We start from the raw sequence: 12,225 nt of genomic DNA, 5'->3' as shown, positions 1-12,225 counted from the left end.
CACTGGGATTTGGATAAGAGCAATATTGTATTAACAATTACTGAAAAGATCCATACATTCTCATAATCCTTTTTTTTTTCTTTTAGGCGAACAATGTGACTGCTACAATTCTAAAGCAGAAGGAAAAGAGTTCACCAAGCAGATCATTACTAGGTTGCTCAGAATAAGGTAGTATTTGGGATTTTGGATGTATTCTAGGAGTGCTTTGAATAGGTCACTCTTATGCCCTGGAATATTTTTTTATCTTTTCAAAAACAAATATCCAAATACCTCCATATAAAAGTATTCCAAGTGAAAAAGAAATTGTGGTATAGTGTCAGTAGAAGTATCTCACACAGCCCCACCAGATATTTCACAGATCAAATCTGTATGAGTAGTTAAGTTAAAAATCACAGCTGAGAGACTGTGAGAAAACTTGAATGTGTCAAAAAAAAAAAAAAAAAAAAAGAGAGAGAGAAAAAAGAAATAGATTAGCTTCCTGAAATATTTAAATTCATATATGGAGAAATTTTTAAAACCATCTGTTGATAAAATGTGTTCAGGAAGCAGCATTTTAGCATAAAGAACGCTGCATTTTTTCATTTCGTGTTTTTTGAATCCTGCTCTAGCCTCCACTTGACTTTGTGAACTGGTGTTACCTTTTTTCATTCTTTGAATTGCCTATTTCTGCTTGGGAAGCAAGAATGCCTCCACAAAGTCTTCCTTGGGCATCAGTATCCTGTATTAGCAGCTGCACAGACATACTACTCATTTCCAAGTCTTGAATGATGTAAAATGAATAGCAAGGCTGTACACACACTACTTTGGGTAGGTCTACAGCTAAATTAAATGCCCAGACTTTGGAATGCCCACAATTTTGGGGCCCTGGTGTTCTTCAACCTGCATGAAGGGACTGCTTCCTCAGTGCACAGCCTCACATTGCTCAGCCTGTGTACAGGGCTATGGTTGCAGTTGTCATACTATCCCAAAGTACCAATTTCTGTCTTCTTGGTGTTGGGGTTTTTTGGAAGGGAGTGTAAATGCATATGGGTGGATACCTCTGCTTTACTGCAATAACAGCTCCGAACTTATGGAAATAATTGGAAGCTGCTGTATAAACAAGGCACTTTCAAATATTTTGCCCCTTAACCATTTGCCATGCGGACAAGGTTACCAACAGTACATTTGCAACTATCTGTCTTGCCACGATAGACGGAGATACAAGACAGCAACTTTTCTTTGCTCACCCAATAAATGCAAACTTGTTTTCTTCTGCAATGGGAAAGCAGTTTCTTCAACAACTTCAAGCACATAATATAATATGACAGTATTTGAATTCTTATGCCAAATTCCTATGCTGACAGGAAATGTTCATGCAGAAAGTATTCATATGAAAGGTAAGAATAGCAAGGTAAAAAATGGAACGTAAGAGAGAAAAGGGAGAACTACAGTGAGTAATTGTTCATATACAAATAACTGAGTGTATTATTTCTCTTACATTTAAAAATGATGTAGAAAAACTAAATGCAGATCTGCAAATGTATCCAGCAAAGAGGAAACAGTATGCAATAACAGCCAGCACTTCAGTATATGTTTAATTTTAAACCATGAATTTAAACATAATTTAATTGATAGTACTGGAAGGATTCCTGTTTAAGGAATGCTTAATTCAACGCTTTGTTCAGATGAGACCTTAATGCCCAAATAATGGTTTCAAATATTTAATTGTTATGAAACAGAACAATAAAGCAATCAGAAAAACTAGAACAGATTTTACACACCTTATAATAAATTTGGATTTGGTTGGAATTTTCGCTGTGTAAGCCCGACAGATCTGAGATCTCCTGGGGTTGGAGACAGATCTTGCAAGTTACTGATAATGCTATTGAGAGCAGTTATCCTTTATTGTTTGGTACTAAACATCTTACTAGGGCAAACCTCCATGCACCAAAGTTCACAATAAGTATGAAGTCTTTTCTTAGATGACTCTGCAGGAAGTCTAGCACTTGAAGGGACATGACAGGACACAGGTCATGAGAAGGACATGTACTTAATTGCATGGGCCTGACCAATTAACTTAGCAGCTGCACTGGCTGCTTTCAGTGAGGGGCACAGAATCAAGATTGTTTTTTCTAATTAGAGAAAAGTGTTTCAGAATGTTGAGAACTACTCAGAGTTAGTAAAAATATTTCTGTTAACAAGAAAATTTAAATCCAAAACTTAAAAAAAGAGTTAAGAAATCAGAAGAAAAAAACAGTATTGGTGGAATTCTAAGAGCCCATGTTGAAGTCTTTTTCTAATGCCCAACTTCATTATCTCATGTTCTCACTTCTCTTAAGATACATGAACATACTGCTAAAATAGTCTGGATTTATAAGAACTTCAGTGAGAATCAGAAATAATTTTCTCAGAACAACAGAACCAAAGCTATACAGAACCAAGGTAAGCAGAGTGTCTAACACTAAAAATTGCAGCCATGTGGGATTTCTTAATCAAACAATATTTAAGAAAACGACAGGAAAGAAGCACTTAAAACTCATGACTAAATTCTCAGCTTTGGCGTCCGCTGTGTTTCAGTAGAAATCAAGAGAAGAAAATTACTGAAATATGCTAGTGAGACAGATCTCAAAGCAGTGGGCCTAAATCGGACATAAAGGCGCTCTTCTTGACCGTCTTTGTTATAAATCAGCACAACCGCAACTTTTCATCACATCTGTGAAGCTAGGCGTGAAGCTTCAGTATACTTTTTTCCAACAAATGTGGTTTTTGCAAAATTTCGCCATGAAATTTTCTCTCAGAAGTACTGAAATGAAAAAAATATTTTGGATTGGTCTAACATTAATTTTGAACCCATGTAGGCTTCTGTGGTACCCCTAATTTTTTGTAGGCATAGGGTCATTAGCATGACACTTGCAAGTCTTTAAATACCTTTCAAAATTTAGTTCTAAATCCCTTTTTAAAGCACTATTTAAAGATGTGAGTAAGTATCACTCAGGTTTTTGCTCAGGAAGACCTTATTGACTGATTCCCCTTGTGACATGCCGAGATACATACAGGAGTTGCTATGTATTGTTAGGTGTTAGAGTCTGAAATTCCAGTAAACTGAAATTTAAAATCAATTTTTTAAGAAAGAATTTAGGAAAACAGTATGATAAAAATGTAATCTCCACATGCTTTATTTAGGAAACACTATAGCAATAATAAAATAGAATATTTGAATATTATGCCTTCCCTTCAAAGACTGAAATATAATGTAAAAGCATTAGATAATATACATAGTATTTTTTGGAGATAATAAGTACTGGTACACCTCTTTAATAAGTGGTTCACCTAAAACATCAGTCAGAGGTTAAATGAAAGGTTTTCAAGACTCTTCTCAAAACATAAAAAATTAAATATTCAAACCATTCATTATTCTTGTTAACCATGTTTATTACAGTAATAACACAGATCTAAAGGTAAGTGGATTTGAGCGGGCTTGCTGTAAGTCCATTCAGGTCACTGCCCTGAAAAGTTTCCAAACAGTTAATATGACAGCAGCAAATTTGATAGTAATTTCGTTGCTGTTTGGAGATGGGCTACAAGGAAAAACAGGCAAGAAACGGAAACACTGAAGAAAAGGGATGACAGGGGAGAAAAGGGTATGAGAAAATCTGCAGTGAAGCAAAGGTAACAGCAACTGTCAAAAAAGAGTCAACACTCAAGTTTTGTAGGCTTTTCAATATCCCCACAGTTCCTGCTTCCATAGATGTACCTAACAGCTGAATCCTCTGGCCAATTATTCCCTAAGAAAATTGCTTTCATAGAAGAAGTCTGAAAAGCTCTTTATGTCCAACAGTGATAACAGGTATTCTGAAGGAAGGACAAAATGGGGCAAGAGAAGGGCATGAAGTTAGAAAATGCTTGCAGAAACACTGAATGTCTGAACAAGGTCAGCTCTGATGCTGCAGCATTTCTAAAGGGACCCTGCCAATGTAATTCAGTCCCCAAATCTCTCTGGCTACATATGTTGGTCTCCTTCACTTCAATTTCTGATGTAAAAGGTTTGTAGAGCTCAAAACAGGAGTGTAAAACAGAGTGGTTATTTCAACCATTGCTACAGACAAATAGTCTTACCTATGGCTGGAATACTCCCATTATTCCTGAGCTAGATTTAGAGAAACAACCCCCCTGGAATCCAACCATAGTGTAATGCTGCTCATGCATAGCAGAGAAGAGCATTCCAGTGAAGGACTTAAAATACAGCAACACCTTACTTTTTGGTATCCTCTTCCAGGCTGGTGTTTGGGACCCAGAATGGAGCGCTGAATGCAAAAGGCATGTCAAAATGGAAGCCAAACCACCCTAAACCTGCAGCCTACTGCACCCCTAGACCAAGGTATTGTGTAGATGAATTTACAGTTCACCAGGCTGAAGATGCAGAATGCCAAAGAATACTCAGTGTTTATGTGAGTTCTGTATCTCTGCTCCCCTGTTATCTTTATGTGTTTTATCTCCTTAAAACACAGAAAATATCATAGGATCAAGGACTAGAATACAAGTTCTCTTTACCACCAAGGAAGCTCCTTAACACTCTTCAATATTTACCTGCACTGGCACTGCTTGAAACCCAAGTACAGTGCAGACCTCTACACCATTTTGCTCCCTTGTGCACAATACTCTGCCCACTTGATCAGATGATGGCAATGTGCCCCCTCCTTCCCCGCAGTTGCGTCACAGCTTCAGCTCATGTCACAGAGGAAAAGCTACGTTGGTCTCTGTCCGCCAGGGAGAATATGCCTATTTGTGATGAACCCATGCTCAAGCGTGGGGCAGAGTCCGTGGACACTGGGCTGGGACACAGCTTCTCTTCTGTTAGAGCACCCTTCACATAAGTGGCAGGCTTACCTGCCTGGCTTACCCAGCACGTGCAGTCCTCGAGTGCCTCAGCAGTGACAGTGATGCACTGGGAGGTGCTGTGAATGTGCTGCTCGAGTGTTGAGGTGGAAGAAAGAGGCAAGTAAGTGACTGACAATGATGATGTCCGTCCTACTTTTAGCTCTCCCTTTCCCCTGACTGTAGTCGCGACATTCTTCTGGGAGGTAGGCGCAAGTGGTCTAGAAATAAAGTTGACTCACCTTCAGCTTTGGTTTAAAAGAAAGTGGCAGGTGCCACTGCGTTTTGTAAGGAGTCCAAAATCGTCAGTGTGTGTTAAACTCTCAGGATGCTCTGACAGCACCTATGGGATCAAGCTCATCAGAGCTTGGACAAGCAAGAATGCCTCACCTTTGCCTGCTGATTAGGCTTACTGTTAAGCAAGGCGCTAAGCTCTTCCACTTTGTCAAAACTAAGTTACACTCTGTCACTGCAGATGTAGGACTTTCAGGCTTTTCACAATTGCTGTTTTGGACATAGAGAAGTAAATGCTAAATTCAGTTTTAGGTATGTTTGCCCTTTACTAAATCTGGCCTCCAGTTATGAAATAAAGATCTATAAAAGGAGATATTAATACCTTGTATCTTCAAGTCCCATCTGCCTGTTAGAGCACAGTTTCAAAGACAAAGGTACAGAGGAAAAGAGAGTCTGCAGAGGTCAGCTATTTTGAGAACTCTAGCTTTAGTAAGTAACCTTGTTTTCTCCTCCATTATTTGCTTTCTGAATTTGCCTATTAGAACATGAGGTATTGACTTAAATGATTTCTTTTTCAACTTGCAACTTAAATTGAGTAAACAGATTTTATTCTCAACAACAGAACCTACCTTAATTCAGTTCCGCAGAAAATGGTCTTAGCTTTTCAATGTCCCCTTCCATCATTTTAGATGCACGCGGCTTGTATAATTAGAGAAATTTTTGCAAAGGAATCTAGTGAGAACAATGTATGTGCATCTTATCCTCTTGAGAAAGGAGTAAGCTATGGTATACTGACTGCACTATTGTGCGCTGGTTTGTCCATAAAGGATATGTTCACAAAATATCCATATCTGAGCTTACTTCCCAAAACATTCCCATGCAGACCAACTCCCATTAGTCAAAAATGGGATTTGAGTCACTGGAACAGGTATAGTCTGATACACAGTAGTAAGTCTGGAGTTACTTCATGACTGAGAAATCAGTGAAGGTATTCCAAACGAAGTGGAACAAACACAGTCAGAATTTGCCCCTAGAATTTGGTATGCTCAAAATCACAAGGAAATTGTAAGCATTTAAGAAAGTTACAGTAAATGCTTACAGAAGCTGAATGTAAAGGTTGAGGGAAAATGAGACCTTATGTCGTAAGAATGCTCAATAATGAACTTGCTCCAGATCCTGAAAGCTCTTCTTTGGAGGGAAACAAAGATCTCCCTGACTTTTCTCATTTTGGACAGTCCCAATTAAGTAATCAGGACAACTTGCTGAGTAAGGTACTATTTAATGATTGATTGTAAGAATTATGGGGTCTGGCCTGCCAGATTGGAACAACTTACTGAGACGGTTTTACTATATGCCTGTGAGTGCAAATGGGAAGTTTTATATTTCCAACAGTTTTCAGAAGCACAGAATCTCAACATTTTGTACTTACTTAATAGGATTTTTAAGGTCAGATTTTTAAGGTCTTACTGTTTAAAATATCTGCAATATTTTGGCAAAAAAACCCTGTATGAATTCAGGGGGCATTACGCTATTGGTATTATCATATATAACAGTATTGATTCCTGCAGTGAATACTAACTGCTTGCTTTGTTTTCTTACATGTCACCACATTATTTTTTAATATTTGATTATACTCTCATCAGGCCACATTCTGGCTATCATGGTGCAACCTCTGTGAAGCACTTACCTTATTCTTGACTTTCATGGGGCTGTTCAAACAATGCTAACTGTAACTGAGGTAGGATACAGAGGCAGTGCCTGTAATTCAGAACTTCAGGGATCAACATTAATACCACTCTCCCCCACCTCTGACACATACGCTTACAGGAGGACAATGGCAGTGATTGTAAAGACATCTAGGGAGCGCAGAGATCTCCATACATGCTGCTTGACTGGTACCTAGCTTGGGCAGAGCTCTGGTTTGTTGCTCTGTCTGCTGGCATTACCTTGTTTTTGATTCATGATTATAAAAATTCTTCCCTGTTGAGCTAAGCGTTGCTATGTTTTGTTTCTGCTCAGCTATACTGCCTGCCAACAGTGCTTTATTTAACATCTGAAGTTAAACAGTTAAAATGGTTTCTGTTATGTCTGTCTTAATGCAGCTTTCATTAAGTTATAAGCCTGAAGTCTCCTTCTCTATTAACTTGTAAAATATTCTGGAGCGGTCTTTTTTGTTTGCTTGTGTGCTTTAGAAAGCAGATAATAATTTTAAAGTGTCACAGTTTGGGGAAAATTCAGATAGTTTAATAAAAATTTGGCCGCAATTGGGAGTCAATAGAATGTTTTAACACAAGCTTAGGAACTGATCTAATGTTAATTAGGTCTGAGAAATTACCCTCTATTGCTTATTAAAAACATCAGAAATCTACTGTAGATTGCAAAGGAAAGCAAAAGTAGAAATTACCTAAAACTACATACTTAAAGCAATACTATGGTGACATTTTTGTGTGCTGCAATAAAGACGGGAATGCAATCAGGATGTGATTTTTAGGTCTACTTTCTTAACTTTTCCTGAACTTAGGGCAAGTTACATTAACAACTGTTTTATAGAAGTAACAGATGCACCTCAATGTCAAATAAGGAAAGTTTATCTTGGAATTTTCCCAATGAGAAGATTTACAGTGACTTTTGTCACAGGCTGGAAGGGGCATCTAAAACGAATCCAGTCCAACCCTGCTGCTCAAAGCAGTGTCAGCTAGAGCAGGTTACTAAGGACCATGTCCACCCAGTTGAGTTCTGAGTATCTCCAAGGATGGAGACTCCACAACCTCTCGCGGCACCTGTTCCAATATTCTACCAACCTAGCAGTAAAAAAGGGATTTTAAAAATGTTTAAATCGAATTTTCTGTATTTCAATTTGTGCCTGCTGTCCTATTACTGGATACCACTGAGAAGAATCTGTCTGTGTCTTCTTTACACTATCCCATCATGTATTTTTTATACACATTGATAAGATCCCCTTCCAAGCCTTCTCTTCTCCAAGCTAAACAATCCCAGGTCTGTCAGCCTCTCCTTGTATGTCAGATATTGCATGCTCTTAACCATCTTCATGGCTATTGACTAGACCCACTCTGGTACGTCCCTCTGTCTTTTCTACTAGGCAGCCCAGAACTGGACACAGTACTCCAGATATGGCCTCAACAGTGCTGAGTAGCAGGGAAGGATCAACTCCCTCAACCTGCTGGCAACACTTCCTAATGTAGCATAGGAGGCTATTGGCCTTCTTTGCCACAAGGGCACAGTGCTAGCTCATGTTCGACTTGGTGTTCACTAGAATCCCCCAGGTCCTTTTCTGCAAAGCTGCTTTGCAGGTGGCTGGCCCCGAGCCTGTACTGGTGTATGTGTTTATTCCTCCTTAGATTCAGGACTTTGCAACACCAGTCTGAACAACAGAGGACAACCACTTTCAAAGCTATGCTCACACAGATGTACATTGCCATGCACTCCATAGCTCCTCACGCAGTTTCATTTCATGCAAAAAAAAAAGCCACTGTCAACATATATATCAGACTGTCACAGAGAGCGTGCCAGTTCTGGTTTCAGTGTGCCAAGCGCACAAAGTACTTGCATTATGTAAGCATATCAAGTGCTTGAGAATGTGCAAGGGACGTTTACAAAAGTGTGTATACAGTTGTGCAGACGCGTATCTTAAAATACAGTTCTGAGTTATCTTTCCGCTTACGTCCCAGACTTAGTGTACTTCACCTATAAAGCTGGCTCTCTATTTGATGACTTCTGAAATATAACCAGTCTTTATCATCCCATAAAGCAGATGCCCTTCCAAAACAGCGATATGCATTTTTTTTTTTTCCCCGTCTTCCTATTGCTACAAGTATTTTGCCTTTCTTTTCTTTTGGAAAAAAATAATGCTGACTCATTTTCTTGCTGCTTTACTTTCTCCAGTTTTGACCATGACATATGATACTGGAAGGGTGCACAATGTAATTAATCTGAGATATTAATTATCTGTATTAATTTCTGATAAATTAATACAGCAGAAAATGTAATGAAAGGACCAAACCTTACTCACTTCCTTCAGAAGACAGTTCATTAAAAATCACTAAGAATTTTTAGTACTAGTATGGTGAGCAGGAATTGACCTGAAGTCCTCAGAAAACCAACACTGAAAGAGGAGTTTACTTTGACTTGCATTCCTAAAAGATCATCAACTAGAACTAGGATATTTCAATTTAAATTATTTCTAATCTTTATTCTCTGAAAGCTATGATAGTGTTGGTAAACTCAGACATGCCTCTACTCTTTGATAAAATTCCACCTATTTCTACAAGGAAAATACATAGGAGAGCAAGTTAAGAAGCGGATGTAATAGCTATGAGGCCCTATTAAGTTGGAGATAGAATTTGAAGTTTCCTTTCTCAATAATCTTTTTTTTTTTTAAAATTGATTTTTAAACACACCACAGTGTAAAGATGTCATTATGCATTCTCAAATCTTCTGTGAGAACTCGTATTAGTCAAATACAAATTGATCAGGTGCAGCCTTTGGCTCAGGAAACCCCTAAACTACTGATTGCTGGGTAGTGGCTAATATACGAGGGAAGGCATCATTTTACACCCAGCCTGTTTTTCTATGCTTTTTAACGAAACATCTCCTGCCAGCAGCCGTCAGATTTGAGCCAGATGAGGTGATCTGGTCTAATCCAGTGCAGACTTCACAAGGTTTTGTGTTTCCTTGCTACTGCCTTATCTTTGTCATCATCCCGTTTTTAATTTCTTTCAGTTTTTAAAACGTAGGCATGGCTTTCACTTCCTCCATTTCCCTAGCTGAATCTCCTTTTGATAGCACATCAGTGTATACTTTTTGTACAGCTACAACTGCAGTCTTCTCTTCTTGTTCATATTACACTGCTGTCCTACTCTGATGTCCATCTAATATTCCAGAACTGATACGCCCACGATCAAAGTTTTTTCCTCCTCATGACTTCTATCCAGTTTCAGTACGTAATGCATTTATCTCCACTTTAGCATTTCTTTCCCTTCCCACAATTCCAAAATTTTTCTTCCAGAGCTGCCTTTCTCAGCACTAGTGGATCTGTTCCTGTTTCTTTCCTTCCAAGTCTCTGCACCTCTCCTCTGTGTCACCTTTCCTGGTCTCGCAGAACACGTGAGTGAGGAAGGGAAATAGGTGTCTCTCCTAGCTGCCTGAATCAGGAGCATGTTTAAGAGTCTCAAATCCTGACATATTCAAACAGGAAGCATAAAATGAAGCTGCCTGCTCATTTTCCAAGGAAGACATCAGCACAAACAGGACTAATGAACTTAATGTTGTCCTAGACAGGGATGCCAACTTCTTGTAAGAAGTGCCCTGCAACAGCTCAGGTCACTTAGAGACTAACTGAACATTACTGATAACCTTAACTAACAGAATGCCGATAGGTGATGAAATTTTACAGTCTAGTAACATAATTAGCTAATTGCTTTTATACTCTATGGGTGGGAAAGCAATAGGCTTTCTTTAACAAGCTTTGGAAGATGGAATTGGTTGTGCTACCCAGAAGTTTGCACAGTGCGGTGCTGTGCATTTTGAACTAAACAAGCCTTTGTCCCACCTGCTGACTACCAGTGGCTTCTGAGCAATACACTACCCTCCTTACTATTTTATACTGAGGATAATTTAATACATTCATGTCCCTAAGTATTTTTTTCCTGATACTTTTTCTTCCTACCAAATTAGGTTCCTGGTCCAGATCCTATGCCATATGCACTACATCGCACTTCCTGCTGAATTAAAGACTGAACCTCTGAGATTATTTGTTACTCCTCTCCTTCTATTTCTTTTCTACACTGAATCCTTGCTGCACCTTCATCTCCCATCCTTCCTCAGAGATACACCAAACAAGTTAAGTTGGCTCATATGGCTTTCCTCAGCTGTAGGAGGGTGGGGATGTGAAGCACATCTTGTAAAATGTCTGTCAAACCAAACAAGTAATTTCCAGAGGGTTTCTAACACCTACCAGTTGTTATGGATATCACATTATTATCACAGTTATTTAAAACAGTTTTAGATTAGCTAAATGTCAATCGCACAGCAACTGCACAACCTTCAGGACATCTTTGTGTATATGACAGACTCCCAGCTGTGAAATGATTACTTAAAAAAACTCCATACTTATAAATGAGCACGTATCGATGCTTTTCTTCATCAGGGAGGAGTGGGAGGAAAGATAAAAAAAATCCAAGTTATGTTCTGCTATTCAGATGTATTATTTTGGTTCTGCTATTAGTCTCTCTTTTGAGTCTGAAAGTGCAGAAGATCAATTTCACTACTGTCTGCTTTCACATTTTCAGTCCTACCATGTTGAGGTAGCATACGCTGGTTAAAAAGAACTGTACCTTTTGGTTGGTTGGTTGTTTTTTTTTTAAATTCTCACAGACTTTAGTAAGTTAAAAGCACGTATTTTGTTTGAGGAACAAATTAGAGGTTGCAGTATCAACTTAAGAGTCTTTGCACAAAATCACATCTGAAAATGTTGACAGATCTACTAGAATGACCCACCAGTGTTTTCTTCTGTTTAGTTTGTTAGTGTGGTCTTCCCTTACATACTAAACCTATGACAGATTTCTCAAATACATTAAAGTGACGAAAGAACTTCAAGAGGGATTAGGCAGAGCTGCAAAACAAGGAAGTTTTTTTCCAGTGGTACACAATGGTTCATGGTGGATGAGGCAGGTGTGGAAAGTCCTGACAAAGCGTAGTCAGAGAGAGACATGACTTGGGAGGTACGTGTGTTAATACAAATGCCTCTGTCACCATACCGTGAAAAACCCACAAATAATTAGACTTTGTGCAAGCAGCATGAATTCTCATTTTGTAAGACACAGATACTTATCTTGCTTTGTCTTGTACTGAGGCATAGTCTCAAGTATGTGATGATACATTCTGTCACCATGGAAAGGAATGTACATAATGTAACAGCAAAGAATGAATGAACACATCATATGCTGGCAAAGCTTCAATCCTCATTTCAACAGAAATAAGGATTTAAAAACATGTAGAATGTAAACAGAAGTTTTCACAATAATATTTGTATTATTATTATACTCCCCTTAAATATACAATATTATTTGTATTTTCACAATAATATTTGTATTATTATTATACTCCCCTTAAATAATT

The 12,225-nt window shown here is 38.4% G+C and overlaps 1 protein-coding gene across 1 annotated transcript in view; it reads right to left on the bottom strand.

The window, feature by feature from the left end:
* The window catches only part of LOC309603146 (regulator of G-protein signaling 7-binding protein-like), a gene marked incomplete at both ends in the record, with an annotated part of 40,998 nt that overhangs the window by 25,267 nt on the left and 3,506 nt on the right, over positions 1-12,225 (bottom strand). The gene's annotated exons all lie outside the window — the stretch shown is intronic.

The sequence above is a fragment of the Platalea leucorodia genome, assembly GCF_965183815.1.
Source record: "Platalea leucorodia genome assembly, chromosome: Z".
Taxonomy (NCBI): Eukaryota; Metazoa; Chordata; class Aves; order Pelecaniformes; family Threskiornithidae; genus Platalea; species Platalea leucorodia.
The sequence above is the reverse complement of the archived record's forward strand: the minus strand, read 5'-3'. Positions and strand labels throughout refer to the sequence as shown.